Source organism: Manis javanica, chromosome 7, assembly GCF_040802235.1.
Source record: "Manis javanica isolate MJ-LG chromosome 7, MJ_LKY, whole genome shotgun sequence".
Lineage (NCBI taxonomy): Eukaryota > Metazoa > Chordata > Mammalia > Pholidota > Manidae > Manis > Manis javanica.
The window spans coordinates 50,730,491-50,744,319 of record NC_133162.1 but is presented as its reverse complement, the minus strand read 5'-3'; the positions used below and the strand labels follow the sequence as shown (position 1 = coordinate 50,744,319).

Below are 13,829 nucleotides of genomic sequence, written 5' to 3'. Positions count from 1 at the left end.
TCCTATAAAACAATCATCTCTTCAAAAGGAAAACATGGTGAGAAGTTTGATAATCTAACTCAATTAAAATATTATTGGAGAATTATCTTGCTTATCTTTCTCAAAACTTAGAATACCAAAATGTAATAGTCATATATACATGCAAAATGACCCTACAATTAAGATCATTGTTGGTACCAAATGTTGTTTTTAAGTTTTGCAATAAAACAGTCTCCCAGACATTTAATAGTATGCCACTTGGTAAATGAAAGTTTCCACAAAGTAACAGCAGTGAGAAGACCTAAAAATTATGCTAGTGAAGAGTCTGGCTGAAAGAAACAAAAATATGGATCATTTTGATCCAACACTAATTTTATTTCAAGTTCCTACAGAGCTGAATAAAATGCTGACACCACCACACAAAAATTCATTGAGTTGGCAATAGGCAAAGCATGATGTAAGCCTCCAATATCACCATCCACATTACCTACCGAACAGCATGAACGTTCGATGCTTGAATTTCTTAGACTTTATGGCTAACATTACAGTAAAAACAAAAACCTTAGGCACGAGGCATTATTAGACATAGATGAGTTTAGTTTGGCATGGTTTGGCTCAAATTAGTACTTTAACAAATTCCAGAAAAAACATGAAAAAATGCAAGCTTAAACATTACAATTTCCTAAATGTACTACATTCTGCACCAAACAGACCCATATAAATAAGTCTTAGTCAACTCCAACTAATATTCAAGTAAATACCACCACTTACCCCTACCCCCTGCACACCCACAAAGTGCAGGCTGACAGGAGACATGGACACACACATATGCACACACCCATGTAGTAAGTCCTTACCTTCATGGCAGGGATTTCTTCAAGCAATCGTCATGCTCGTCTCTGGCTTTTTAACAGTGCATCTTCAGTACCCCTGCAGATAATACAAAATGTAGTCAAGAAAAGCACTTCTCTTAGACTCCTATCAAATGAAAAATTTCTTCGTTTCTTTTATAAAGTTACAATAAATCTCTAAATACTCTGTCATCCTGTACTGTCCTCAACAAACTCAATTCCATCAACAAACTCATTGTCTCAGCATTATATTAATGACTATTAACATTAACAGTTTGCCTTCTATTCCTTAATAGGATGGCCAAATAATATTTTTTAATTAACAGATTAATAACACTTTGTTTCAACATAATACAAATTTCATAGGCTATAATTAAAGGTTGAATTAAATTTTATTAAATGAAAACTTGTTCTCTGGAATTAACAGAATTTCTAAGTTAAAAATCTGATTATACTGGATAGGAAGGCTATCTTCTGAAACATTTATTAAGAAGGAACAAGAAGTTAATCAGGAATAAAATGCATCAAAGCATAAAAACCATAAATAGGATATTTATCCTCTAATACTAGTGAAACTAAAATTACAAAGTACATTTTTTAAAAAATTAGGTTGAACACGTTTTCATAAGCACTTCCACAAGACACTGAGATCTTCAAATTAATCACCAATTCAAGGAATAAAGTGATATAAAATCTTTGTAACTGATCCAAAGTTATTAGTACTAGTACATTTGTTAAACTATAGCAACATCTTAAAGTAACTTCCAATAACATAAAACACATAAACAACCCCAAAGGGCTTTCATTCCTAAATGGCAGAAAGGAGAGTCTGGGAAAAAATCAGAAGAATCCGTCACATATTTTAAAGTAAATAAGGTCCAAACCATATAATGGCATGCTGACACAGCACATTTTATCTCACATCCTTTCCACATATAAAACAAAGTGCTGCATGAGTAAGATATTTAATTATTCCTCTAGGTCCCACCCTTCACTTTTGTAAATACTGAATAAAAACAACTTTTCACATTTCATTAGTCCCAGGACCATTAGTTTAAGTGACTTACTTTTTGGACTCCAGTCTGCTCACACTCCTGACAAGTTTTCAGATAAAAACTCAGATTCTCTTCACTTCTTTTCTCATCTTCACAACCTGTGAGGAATAAAGCCAAAATTAGGGAGGCTCTTAATTCAAGAAGAAACATACTTTGTTTTGAGTCTTATTATAGATTACCAATTGAACTAAATTTTTGTTTAACTATATTCAACTTGATGAAATCAAACCTCTTCCATAAACAGCAAAGGAATAAATCAACATTCTAAAAACATGTCTGAGGGTTTAAGTTGTGATTTTTAAAAAGGTCACAGCATTCCCTGTGGTTAGTATATTGATATCACCAGTACATCCTGTTCCTGGATCATAATAAACAATGAGTTCCCTGAGGTCAGAGACCATCATGTTCATCTTCGTGTCCTTGTGGTTTAAAACAGAACTTCACCCATAATGGGAGACATTTAATTTCCTGAAGCAGTGTTTGTAACAGTAGCAAATATGTCAAAGATTGCATTGTATTTATTTATAGAGCACCTCCACATTTATTTTTGGTTATATATTATTTCAAGCATAACTTTAAAAGAAACACCAAAAACACAAGGACATACACACATGCTTTCAATCATCCCATTAGAAAACAATGTTGAACTCTAGAACAAAAAAATACAACTATTGCCAAAGAGATGGAAACATTATAATGATAAAGAACTCCGTATTACGACAGTGCTTAGTACGAGAAAGGATGCTATCATTTTGAGTTTATGTTCCTCAGTCATTGTTAGGAGCCATACATCTTATAATTCTTCCTGTGATATGATGTCCTTCTCCTTCTCCACTTGAGCAACTACATAAACTTCAGTTCAGATATAATCTCTCCTGTGAAACCTTCAATGATTTCTTCAGCTAAAACATTACCTGTTCTTCCTTGAGGTTCTCACCATACTTCGAAGGTAGGATCTCACTGTACTGTCTCTCACTGCACATGTAAGACTGCCTTCTTCTATAGTCTGACCTCCTCTCAGAGGATAGGATCTTGCAATACTTATACAGTTTTCTGTGCCTTGCAAGAGTGCCTGGCACACACAAGCCCTCAAATTCTTCTCACCAAAATAGTATTATCAACCTCATCCTGTTTCTTAAAGGCTCTTGGATTTAGCCTTAACAGCTTCTCTTATCTCCTATTAGTATCATTCATCCCTTATCCAATGAAGATACTGGCAACCAATTTACAATTTCTCTCCATCCTAAGTTTTGCCATCACTCTGGGTGAGGTTGATGTCCACTTGAATAACCCATCTGATATTACATCCTCACTTCTTGACTTCCTCTTTTCTAATGACCTAATCTTTTCCATCTCAACCACCCACAATTCCAAGGTCACACTGTAGCCCTTGTCATCACTAATAACTACTCCATTTCTAAAATCATGAATTCAAATACTCCACAATGAGATCACAACTTCCATCAGCTTGCTTATTCAACTTCATCCACCACAATGGTCTGTCACTTCACTGAAACCACCAGTTCACTGACCCCTTTCACCTTCTCTCAAATAGTTAGGCCTTTTCATTTTCCTTTTATCCAGTTTGCGTACATGATCAACACTTGTCAATACCTTAAACTCCCTCTGGTTAATCCTGGATGAAAGCAACATTCTGAGTCTTTTCTCACAGCACTCCAGTAGGAGGAAATACTTGAGATTCTACGATAAATCCCCCAGGGCTAACCTTGACTGACCTCTACACTTCCTAGCAACTCTACTATACTTTCTTGGTCAATACACTCTACAAGGACTATTTTAAACCTTCGAGTGCTTTCCTAAAACATCTGACCTTCTTCCTCTTTTTTTCAATTTCATGGAGAAAATAAGTATCAGATAGGAACCATCACTTTTTATTACCATAAATACAAATTTGCTTGCATCCTCATCCTCTATTAATAAAATAAAATTATAAGAAATACCCCTATACATATGTCAGGTTAGTCTCTTATTTGTGTTTTGGGAGCCCATCCTTTTCTGCCTTCCTAGAACCCTTTCTATAGATTATTCCTTTCCTCTAGCATTGTCAATCTCTTTAAATGGTTGTTTCCCAGTGATTTTTAATCATGCCAGGATCATTTTCACTAAAGATACAACAAAACATCCATACTACAAAGTTGACTGGGTGCACCCTCTCTCTTCAATTGCCTCAGAGCTAAGCTTTTAAAGAGTTCAAACTATTTCATGCATTCCACATAATTCCAATTTCCCTTCCCAAATGGTCCACTTAAAGCTATCACAAAATTCAACAGGAATTTTTCAGACTTCATTTACTTGACATCTCACAGCATTGGACAATGCTGACTGTCTCCTCCTCCTTGAAACACTCTGTCCTTGGTTTCCAGGACAGATCACTCCCCTGATTTTCCTCCTTCCTCTCTACACCCTCTATCTTGGTTTTCTAAGGCTCACAGACCTCTAATCAGTCATGAGTTCAAGGCCAACTCTTCTTTTCACAATATACTTTTGAACCCTAAAGATGTACATGTATATATTGTTTTAATTTGCCACCTAACCAAAGATGACTCAAAAATTTCTACCTTTGTCTGAGATCTTTCTTTTAGTCCAGATCTAAATATATAACTGCAACTGCCTACCTGGTATTTCCCCTTGAGTGTGTTTAAAATTATTTCCAACTCACACTTGTCCCTCCCCAGTTATCCACAATTCAGTCATAACACATTATTTAACATGCAGATCCAATGTCACACTTTTACTTAACTCTCCCCAGTGGTTTCCAATTGCTCTTAGGAAGGTCACACGGGCCTTTTTTATTCCTTCATACTCGCCAAGATCACATCTACCTCCAAGTCTTTACACTTGCAATATTCTCTGGTATGAATGCTCTTTCTCACCAAGTTAGCTTGTAAACATCTTATCCCTCTGATGTTGGCTCAACTGTCATTTCTCAAGGAAATATTGTCTGGCCTCCTGGTGAAGGTAAAACATTCCATTCATGAGCACTTACAGTGCTGCTAGAACTTATCATCACTGTTAGTTTTAGTTTATTCAGTTTAATTTTACTTTTAATCTAATTATGTGTAATGTGTCTTCCAGTAGGTTATAAATTCCATGAAGGTCAAAGTATCCATCCGGTTTTACTCAACACTGAATCTTACCACCTAACACAGTGGATGACATAGCAAATTGTTCAATAAATATTTGTTAAATCAACAACCAGAAAGTTTGCAGTACTCACATGTTCACTCACTGTTTCAAGTGCAGAGTATATACTAACAATGCAGAGTAATCAGGTTTCTTTCCAACTAGATATGTTAACCTCTTTAGAATTTATTTCAAAGTTAGATCCACTTAGAAAAAAAACCACACTGTAAAGAGTCTCTTCAGTAAATGTTGTTGAGAAAATTGGATAGCTACATGCAAAAGAATGAAACCGGACCACTGTCTCACACCACACCCAAAAATAAACTCAAAATGGATTAAACACCTAAATATAAAACCTGAAACTATAAAACATAGCTTTTATAGAACTAGAAGAAAACAGGCAGAAAGCTCTTGAACATTCACATTAGTAATTTTTGTGGGGATGTGTCTCCCCAGGCAAGGGAACCAAAAGCAAAAATAAACAAGTGGGACTACTTCAAACTAAAAAGCTTCTGCACAGCAAAGGACCCCCAACAAAATGCCAAGGCAGCCTACTGTATGGGAGAATATATCTTCAAATTATATATCCAATATGGGGCTAATAAACAAAATATATTAAAAAACTCAGACAACTCAACTCCAGAAAAATAACAAGCAATCCAATTAAAAAGTGTGCACCATACTCAAATAGACATTTTTCCTAAGAAGGCATATAGATGGCCAACAGAAATGAAAAGATACTTAACATCACTAATCATCAAGAAAATGCATACCAAAATCACAATTAGATACTTTACACCAGTCAGACTGGCTACTAATATCAAGAACACAATAAATAACAAGAATTGGAGAGGATGTGGAGAAAGGGAACTCTCCTAAACTTCTGAGAATGTAAGTTAGTGCAGCCACTATGGAAAGCAGTATGGAGGTTTCTCAAAAAATGAAAAATACCATACAATCTAGTAATTCCACTTGTGGGAATTTAACCTGAAGAAAACAAAATCACTAATTCAAAAAGATATATGCACCCCTATGTTCACTGCAGTATCATTTACAATTGCCAAAATATGAAATCAATGTAAGTGTCCATCACCAGACAAATGGTTAAGGAATATGACGTACATATGTACATAATAGAGTATTACTCAGTCACAAAAATGAATGAAATCTCACCATTTGCAACACAGATGGACCTAGAGGATATTAAGCTAAGTGAAATAAGACAAAGACAAATACTGTATGTGGAACCTAAAAACAAAACAAAAGAACAAACAAACAAAACAAACAGATCCATAAACACAGAGAAGAGACTGATGGTTGCCACGGGAAAGGAGATAGGGGGATGGGTGAAATAGACGAAAGGGGAAAAATTAGTTAGAATGTTTGATATCTTGATCTCAGTGACAGTGACATGAATATATACACATGTCAAAATTCCTCAAGCTGTACATTAAGATTTGTGCATTTTACTATAAGATCTCAATTAATAAAATAGATGTATCAATGAGAAGTCATTTAGACTAGGTTTAAGTAAAAAAGAATTGATACATTTTATAAGCAACATAATAGGGATTTATGACACATTTTTTTGAAAATTACATCATTCATACAATAATTAATAACAAGTGATAATTTATGCATTAAAATTTATTAACAAATGTTTCTAAGTGCTATACTCTGCTGGTGCATGAGGTAACTATACAGCATTTGCTAACCACTGTAAAACAAACTTAACTAATAATCGCAGAGTTGGTCCTCAGTTGCACTGCACTCCAAGCACGGGAGAACTTGACTCCAATTTTAAAATTCCAATGCAAGAAGTTCTATGGTTGCCAGTACTGCATCAGGGAATTCTTAAAAGCACCGTGTACTTAGTTTCATGCTGATGCCAAAAAATGCTCTCCTACCCTTTTTTTTTCGATATGTATACTGACTTTAGTGCTTTTCCTTCAGTATACTGACTTTCACACTACCAGTGTGCAGGCAGTAAGAAAATTTGAAAAGCTCAGTATATTAAAAAACATAAGTATATTCACTTTACATAAAAATGGAGTTAGTTTTATTTTTCTCCCACCTACTCACCTCAAGCACTTAGTTTCTTCCAAGCATTTACAGTTTTGTTCCACTGACAGCTAGCTAGCTACCAATAGCATTTCAGTTAGGATTTAAAAGGTTGACAATGAATTTGCATCTACTATGAAGCTGGTTGACAGACAACCCAAAAGTCAACAAACAGGTCTATAACACCCAATATCATCAGACGGCCATGCACTGTTTGAAGACCAATTTTTTTTTTTTAATTCTTCAACCAAAAGCTCACTGAACTATCACTGTTAGAAATGTGAAAAAGTATCATTTTGATGGGGGGGAAGGAAGGAAAGAGAAAGTGAGCAGGAGAAAACAGTGGCATAATAATGGAAATCCTATGTGCTGACAGAGAAGAAATAAAATGAAAGAGTAACGACAGGAAAAATATGAAGACAGAAACTGAAGGAAAAATTTGTAGGTCATCACTAAGACTGACAAGCCCAAGCTGGGCGCTTACAAACCGCAAAAGAACGCATTTAATATAATGTACGAGAGCAGGAGGAGGAGTGAGGACTTGCACACAGGAGCACACAGCACAGCTGCCGGAAGGGAGGCGTCACCGAGAACCCAGCCGTGCAGATGCCCTCAGTTAACCTGGTAATGTAACCTGCATCACTTCTTCGGTAGACAATGACACAAAAAGGGAACCACAAAGAGCAAAAGTTGGCAGTGTCCAACTCAAGGAGAGTCCAAGAAGAGTTCCCCTGCTCAGAGACTTAAGAAATCCAATTTATACTGGAATAACTCAATAATGGGGACAGATGTGTCATAACTAAATACTGAATCATGCAACTAAAACAAAACCCTTTCTGTGGTTCTACATGCCAAGGAGAGTCCAAGAAGAGTTCCCCTGCTCAGAGACTTAAGAAATCCAATTTATACTGGAATAACTCAATAATGGGGACAGATGTGTCATAACTAAATACTGAATCATGCAACTAAAATAAAACCCTTTCTGTGGTTCTACATGCCAAGCAGCTAATGTAGGTCAAAGGAAAGGAAAATAATGTTTTACAAGGTGAACGCTCTTATCTATATTAGATATATTTCTTAATAAACCAGCTTTCTCATGTTCGTAGACTTCTATAAGCTTATGGTTAATGTGAACTTGCTTTTGAGAGAATGACTATACTTGTGGGGTGACACTGATAACATGTGTCTGATCTACAAAACTGAGAGCAAACGTAAAGGTAAAATCTACTTTGAATCGACTCAGTTGGCTATCTGCTAGCCAGTCAACTAACTAGCCAGTCTCTTTTGGTAATGCACTGACTGCCATGCATTTTAATTAACCTGCAACAAAACCCCAGGGTTCTTAGAAAACAATTATTCCAAGAGCTAGTACTCCTCCAGGGAAGCTTGCAGTACGAAGAAAAATGAGCTATTAAGGATCATAAAAATAATGCCTCGTTTTCATTCAACAGATAAGCACGTGTGGAGGATATGATCAGTAAGCAAAAATTTACTGACAGGCGGAGAGCATAAGAAATCACACACACACACACAGAACAATGACCAGAAGTGCTAAATAAATGGCGCAACAAGAGCTTATACAAGGGGTAAATGAAAGTCAAGAAAGGTTTCCCTGAAAAAGTAAAAAGTAAAGTAGAAGTATTTAATGTAATAACGAGAGGAAAAAGAGCTTCGGGTAAAAGGAACACCATGTGGGAAGGATCTATAGGGTGCTGTGCTGGACAGTGGAGGAAGGCCAGCGCAGCTGAAGCAGAGACTGAGGAGGATGTGGTATATCTGACACAGGGAGACTGGCCTTATTTAGACTGCTCTTCACCAAAACCAGCGGAGCTACCACCTAGGTTTCAAGAAAGGGGTGGGGAGGTCACATGATCAGATTTATGTTTTGAAGACAGCACTCCAGCTGCACTAGAGAGATCAGATTAGAGGTAGTGAAGAGTCAAGGAAAATAGCTGAAAGTTGGTGGGAGATACAACCTAGAGTAGGATTAGGGTGGTGAGTAAACAGTAATGCAGATATCTGAAAGATAATAGTGAATTTGAACTTTTTCGGATACATTTCTTTCCCTTGAAGTTAATTATTTTGCCAATTTTCTATGACACATTCTCTTTAATTTTCATGAACTATTTTACAGTAATGACATTAGCTGTTTTGTCATACTGCTGTATTTCTTTTTTCTAATTGGTTGTCCAATTTTTTTCCTTTGGCATATTCTTCAGTTTTTCTGTAGATGTATCTGTATTTTTTTCCCTCTGTAGTTTTTCTTTCATTTATTTTCAATTTCAACACCTTCCCTCCTCTCCACTTTTTTCTCTCCCCACCCCCACCTTCATACTAGAACATAAAAAATATGCTTCAGTGTAGGATGTGTATAGTTCATTCAGACATCCAGCAAACATTTACAGAGTACCTACGTTGTAGGGGAGAGACATATACACAAAATAGAGAAACAGGTACAAGTGTTTCCAAAGTAGAAAGCACTCTGGCTGCACACAGAACAGACACCTCGCCCAGACTGAGGAGAATTAGTCAAGATTCCCTGAAGGTCAAATTTTAACTGTTCTGAAGGGGCCTGGAAACTAAGTGCAAGAAGAAAAAGCCTTAAATGAAGAGTGGTAAATGACTATCACTCCTACTCTCGGAGTAATTTCAGAATTGAACGGGAAGCTCACTAGCATTTTTCATGAATTCCCAGGGATATCATTCCAGGTAAGGTCTCAGACTACCTCAGAGGTAATCTAACGGTAAAAGCCCCACAAATGTTTTCTGGAACTAGCACACAAGCTTAATGTATGCTTATGAATATATACTAAATGCCCCCACAGATTCCCCTTTCAATATATTTAAAATGAAATCTAGGCTTAAAACCTAGCAGCAAAGCAATAACATATTTCAGTTTTATTTCCTACTTCACCCCACAAGTTCCCATCAATGGACAGTTATCTCCCCCTATACCTTCCAAGAGGCTTCCTACTGCCACCTCTTCCCTGCTTATTCCAGTCCCTCTGCCTGGAAGGCCCTCTTCCCCTTCCCTAATCACCAACTGCGATTCCTTAAAAACCACGAACAAATATCACTTGCCTCATTTTGCTCTGGGCATTATTATATATCATAGGTGGATGTTTCTTACTCTTTCCTATCTGAGTGTGGCTTGCATGACTACTGAAAGTGTGTCATACACAACTACTGATATTGACACGTTATGGTGGAGGTGATGAGAGCAAATGCCTAATTCAGGGCTGGATTTACGAATGAGAAAGAGAACTGGATACAGCACGCGTAAACAGTTTTCTCTTAAATTTCGGTGTGAATGGAGAGAAGACATGCGGCAATGAACACACAGTTATAAATGATACTGTCTCATGCAAGAGCAGCCGTGTGTCAGGAATACCCACGGGTCTCAATCCCGCCTTCCCCTTCAGGCGGCCAGGAAAGGCAGGTAACTGCGGAATGGCAGTTTATTAACTGTTCCACCGCAAGCCTCACGGACTCCAGTCAACACAGCTCTCACGACCTTGGGCGGAAAGCACCACAAGCTTCGTGTACAGACAAAGGCACCAGATGCAGATACTGAATCATCTCCCCAAAGTCCCACACACAGAAACCCACGGGGCCTCGGGGCCAGACACACGCCCCTCGCTGCGGCCGCCAGCAGAACGGGCGGGGAGGACGGTGAAGCGTTCCCGCCGCCGCCCTGCGCGCCTCGGGAAACCCGCCCGCAACCGAGCCGCGCTCCCCGCCCTCGCTCCGCGCCAGACCGCGCACCCGCCGGAGGGACCCAGAGGGTCTTTCCGAGGCCCGAAAAGGCCCCCGGACGGCGGCACTTACCCCATTACTGAGGCTCGGAGTCCCCGCCAGGACACGACGGATCAGGAGGAGTCGCCGCCGCTGCCACCGCCGGCACGTGAACCGCATTGGCCGGACTGCGGCAGCGTGGCCACGCCCCCGCACGGGAGGCCCTTCAGTCCAAAACTCGTCTGCAGGCGGCTTCGGCCGATGCCTGAGGAAAAGCGAGACCGGCTCCGACGCGAAGAGCTGTCCTGAGGAGAACCACTTCCGGAGCAGAGGGCCACGCGCCGCAACTGCGCGCTCCTGTGGAACCCGGGCTCCGGCCGGCGCCTCAGAGGGCGCGTTGCTCGCGGTGCCTGCGCTCTGGAGGTGTTCAGGATGCTCACTTTATTATACTCGTTTGTAGACGTGGCCCGGTTTTGGAAGAACATTGGCTTTGTGTCCCAATGTGGGTGAAGGAGCTTTGATAGAAGGACTAATTGAGTGACCAATCTTTGTGCCGAGTTTTTACCTAGTGTTTGTGATGATTCCTGCCCTTCTAACAACTACTCCTTATCGCCAGCCTTACATTATAGCTCAGCCTCGGACATGCTCTTCTGCACACTGTGAGATTTAAATGTAGATGGTAAATGCTTAAAGCAAGACCGGGATGTACATTTACTGTTGCCAGTGGAAATGTCTGTTTTGAAGGATTAGCCTGCGGGAGAGGAGGCATAAGGAAGTGAATCTGAATTAGAAAATTTATTAATAGTTAACACCTGGTTTAAGTGAGCATTGAAATGCATCAAGCGCAGGGACAGTCACTTTGCGTGAATTATCTCCAAAATATTCATAGATATCCGGTGAGATAGAAACTATTATTATGATTTTACGGATGTGGAAACGGACTTCGCAGGAGCCAACTATTTTATTTAGCCAGAGTTGCCCAGCTGGGGCCAATCACTGCTGCAGGACTCCAGGCTGGTTACATGGTCGGCGAGGCCCACTGCAAAATGAAAATACAGGAACCCTCATTCAAAAAGTAGGAAAATTGTCTTCTTTTTTCCGTGGTGTCTTGGTGTGTCATGTGTTTTTATTTGGCATTTAATCTGGAGCTCCTCAAGCACAGGAATACTAATGGGGCTCCTGTAGACCTTCACCTGTGCCTGGGACCCCTGCCACAGGACTTAGAGACGCGGGTCCTGGAACAAGAGAACGGTAGTTTCTGGGCGAAGACCCGGAGGTGGGAAGTCCGAGAACCCAACTGGGAGGATATGGGAGGCAGGACACCACATGACCAGAAACCAAGACCTTGACAGGTTTTCCTTTTGGCCCCCCTACAAAACTCAGAATTCAGATAAAATTATTAAGAGTTTCAAGACTGTGGTGAAAGCATATTTAAGCCAGTCCCTCTTATGACACTAAGAAGACAGCCCTGTGCGGAGTCCATGTACTTCATTTGTGATTCTGTTTTTAAATTATACGAACTCAGACTTTTATTTGGATTGGTATTCTTTTAGTTTAATGTGTGATTTGGTTACAGATAGCTTAATGGCTTCTTCCTGTTTGACTAGTGTCACATAAAGGTAGTTTTTGCTATTAATAAATCATACACTGAATTGTAATTGTCTCCTTATTCATCTACTTCCCATCATTAAAACTGAGCTCTTGGACTGTAGGGGCTTTTAACCCAGGTGTGTAGGCACAACATACAAAAATACATAGGAAGAGACATCTTAAAGACAAATGTTGAGCTTTATGGAAAATGCTTCTCCTGTTTGAGAGAGAGGTGTTAAAAAAATTGATTCCATGTTGCTTTGTGTACTCTTCATGTTCTGTCTACACATGCCACAGGCTCTGTAGTGCTTTCTCTTGAGCACTCCCCTCCTTCTCCAGCACCTCATTTCCCAGCCACCAGTGTGTCCTTGAGCTCAGCACAGTTGTTTTCTACCTTTCCACAGGCCAAGCTGTCTCCTTGGCCTGGGATGCCCCCTACCACATCTGGGTTCTCAAGGGCTACTTTTCAAGACCAGGTCAGGTTCCACCCATCCTTTTTAAGAATCTTATTCATAGCCCCAAAGCAAGTTAATTTTTATCATCAGCAGTTCATTCTTATATTGTTTACAATAGTCTAATTTGAAATTTCTTTTGTACTGTTTTTTTATACATTATAAGCTCTCAACAACCTTAGATAGTCATTTTTAAAACAACAAATAGTTTTTCACTGTCTCTTGTGTGTTAGTTCCAGGTCAGTCTATTTCCCCCTTTTGGTGCTACAATCTAAAAAATTATTTTCATTCCTTACAGAGATGATTCTACTAATATGCTCTCATTAAGCTATGCACATTTCCTCTACTAATAATAATGTATTAATCAGGTTAAGTTTCTCTAGAAGGCAACACATCAGAGCCCACCTCTACATTTTATTCTTGAAGAACTGATCTGGATCAGTTAAATGCTGTCAGATATATCAGATAATGAAACTATTACCATTAAAAGCATCTAGCTTGCGACTGTTTCTCCTCTTTATTACAGTGTTACAATAAGTGCAAGTAAGGATCCACCAGTATGTTCAGTGGGGGGTCAGGTTTTTTAATTTCAGTTTTCTCAAGAGTTTCTCAAATCCTACTTTATGTGTCTGCTTGGTTGCATAACAAAATATCACAGACTGGGTAGCTTAAACAACAGAAATTAATTTTCTTTCAGTTCTGGAGGCTAGAAGTCCAAGATCAAGGTGCTGTCGGGGTTGTTTCTGGTGACAGCTCTCTTCCTGGCTTGCAGAGGCCGCCTTCTTGCTTTGTCCTCACGTGGCCGTTCCAATGTGAGGGTAGAGACTCCAAGATAGAGTGTGAGATGCAGACTCCTCTGGGAACTCCTCTCCCACTTATAAGGATACCCATCCCATTGGATTAGGGCTTTACATTTGTGAATTCATCTCACTTCCCTACCTCTCTAAAGACTTTTGTCTCCA

General features: G+C 39.2%; 1 long non-coding RNA gene across 21 annotated transcripts in view; it reads right to left on the bottom strand.

Annotated features, from left to right (window-relative positions):
- Window positions 1–12,413, bottom strand: part of LOC140850408 (uncharacterized) — a 206,981-nt gene extending 194,568 nt beyond the window's left edge. For 2 of the 21 annotated variants that reach the window (XR_012133212.1, XR_012133229.1), the window contains exons 1-3: window positions 10,919–12,401; window positions 1,898–1,983; window positions 837–909 (exon numbers count right to left, since the gene is read on the bottom strand). This is a non-coding gene — a long non-coding RNA (uncharacterized lncRNA). Of the gene's footprint in view, window positions 1–836; window positions 910–1,897; window positions 1,984–10,918 lie in introns of all 21 variants that reach the window. The other 19 variants (XR_012133213.1, XR_012133228.1, XR_012133226.1 and 16 more) reach the window with 16 other exon arrangements.
- Window positions 12,414–13,829: the final 1,416 nt, after the last annotated feature.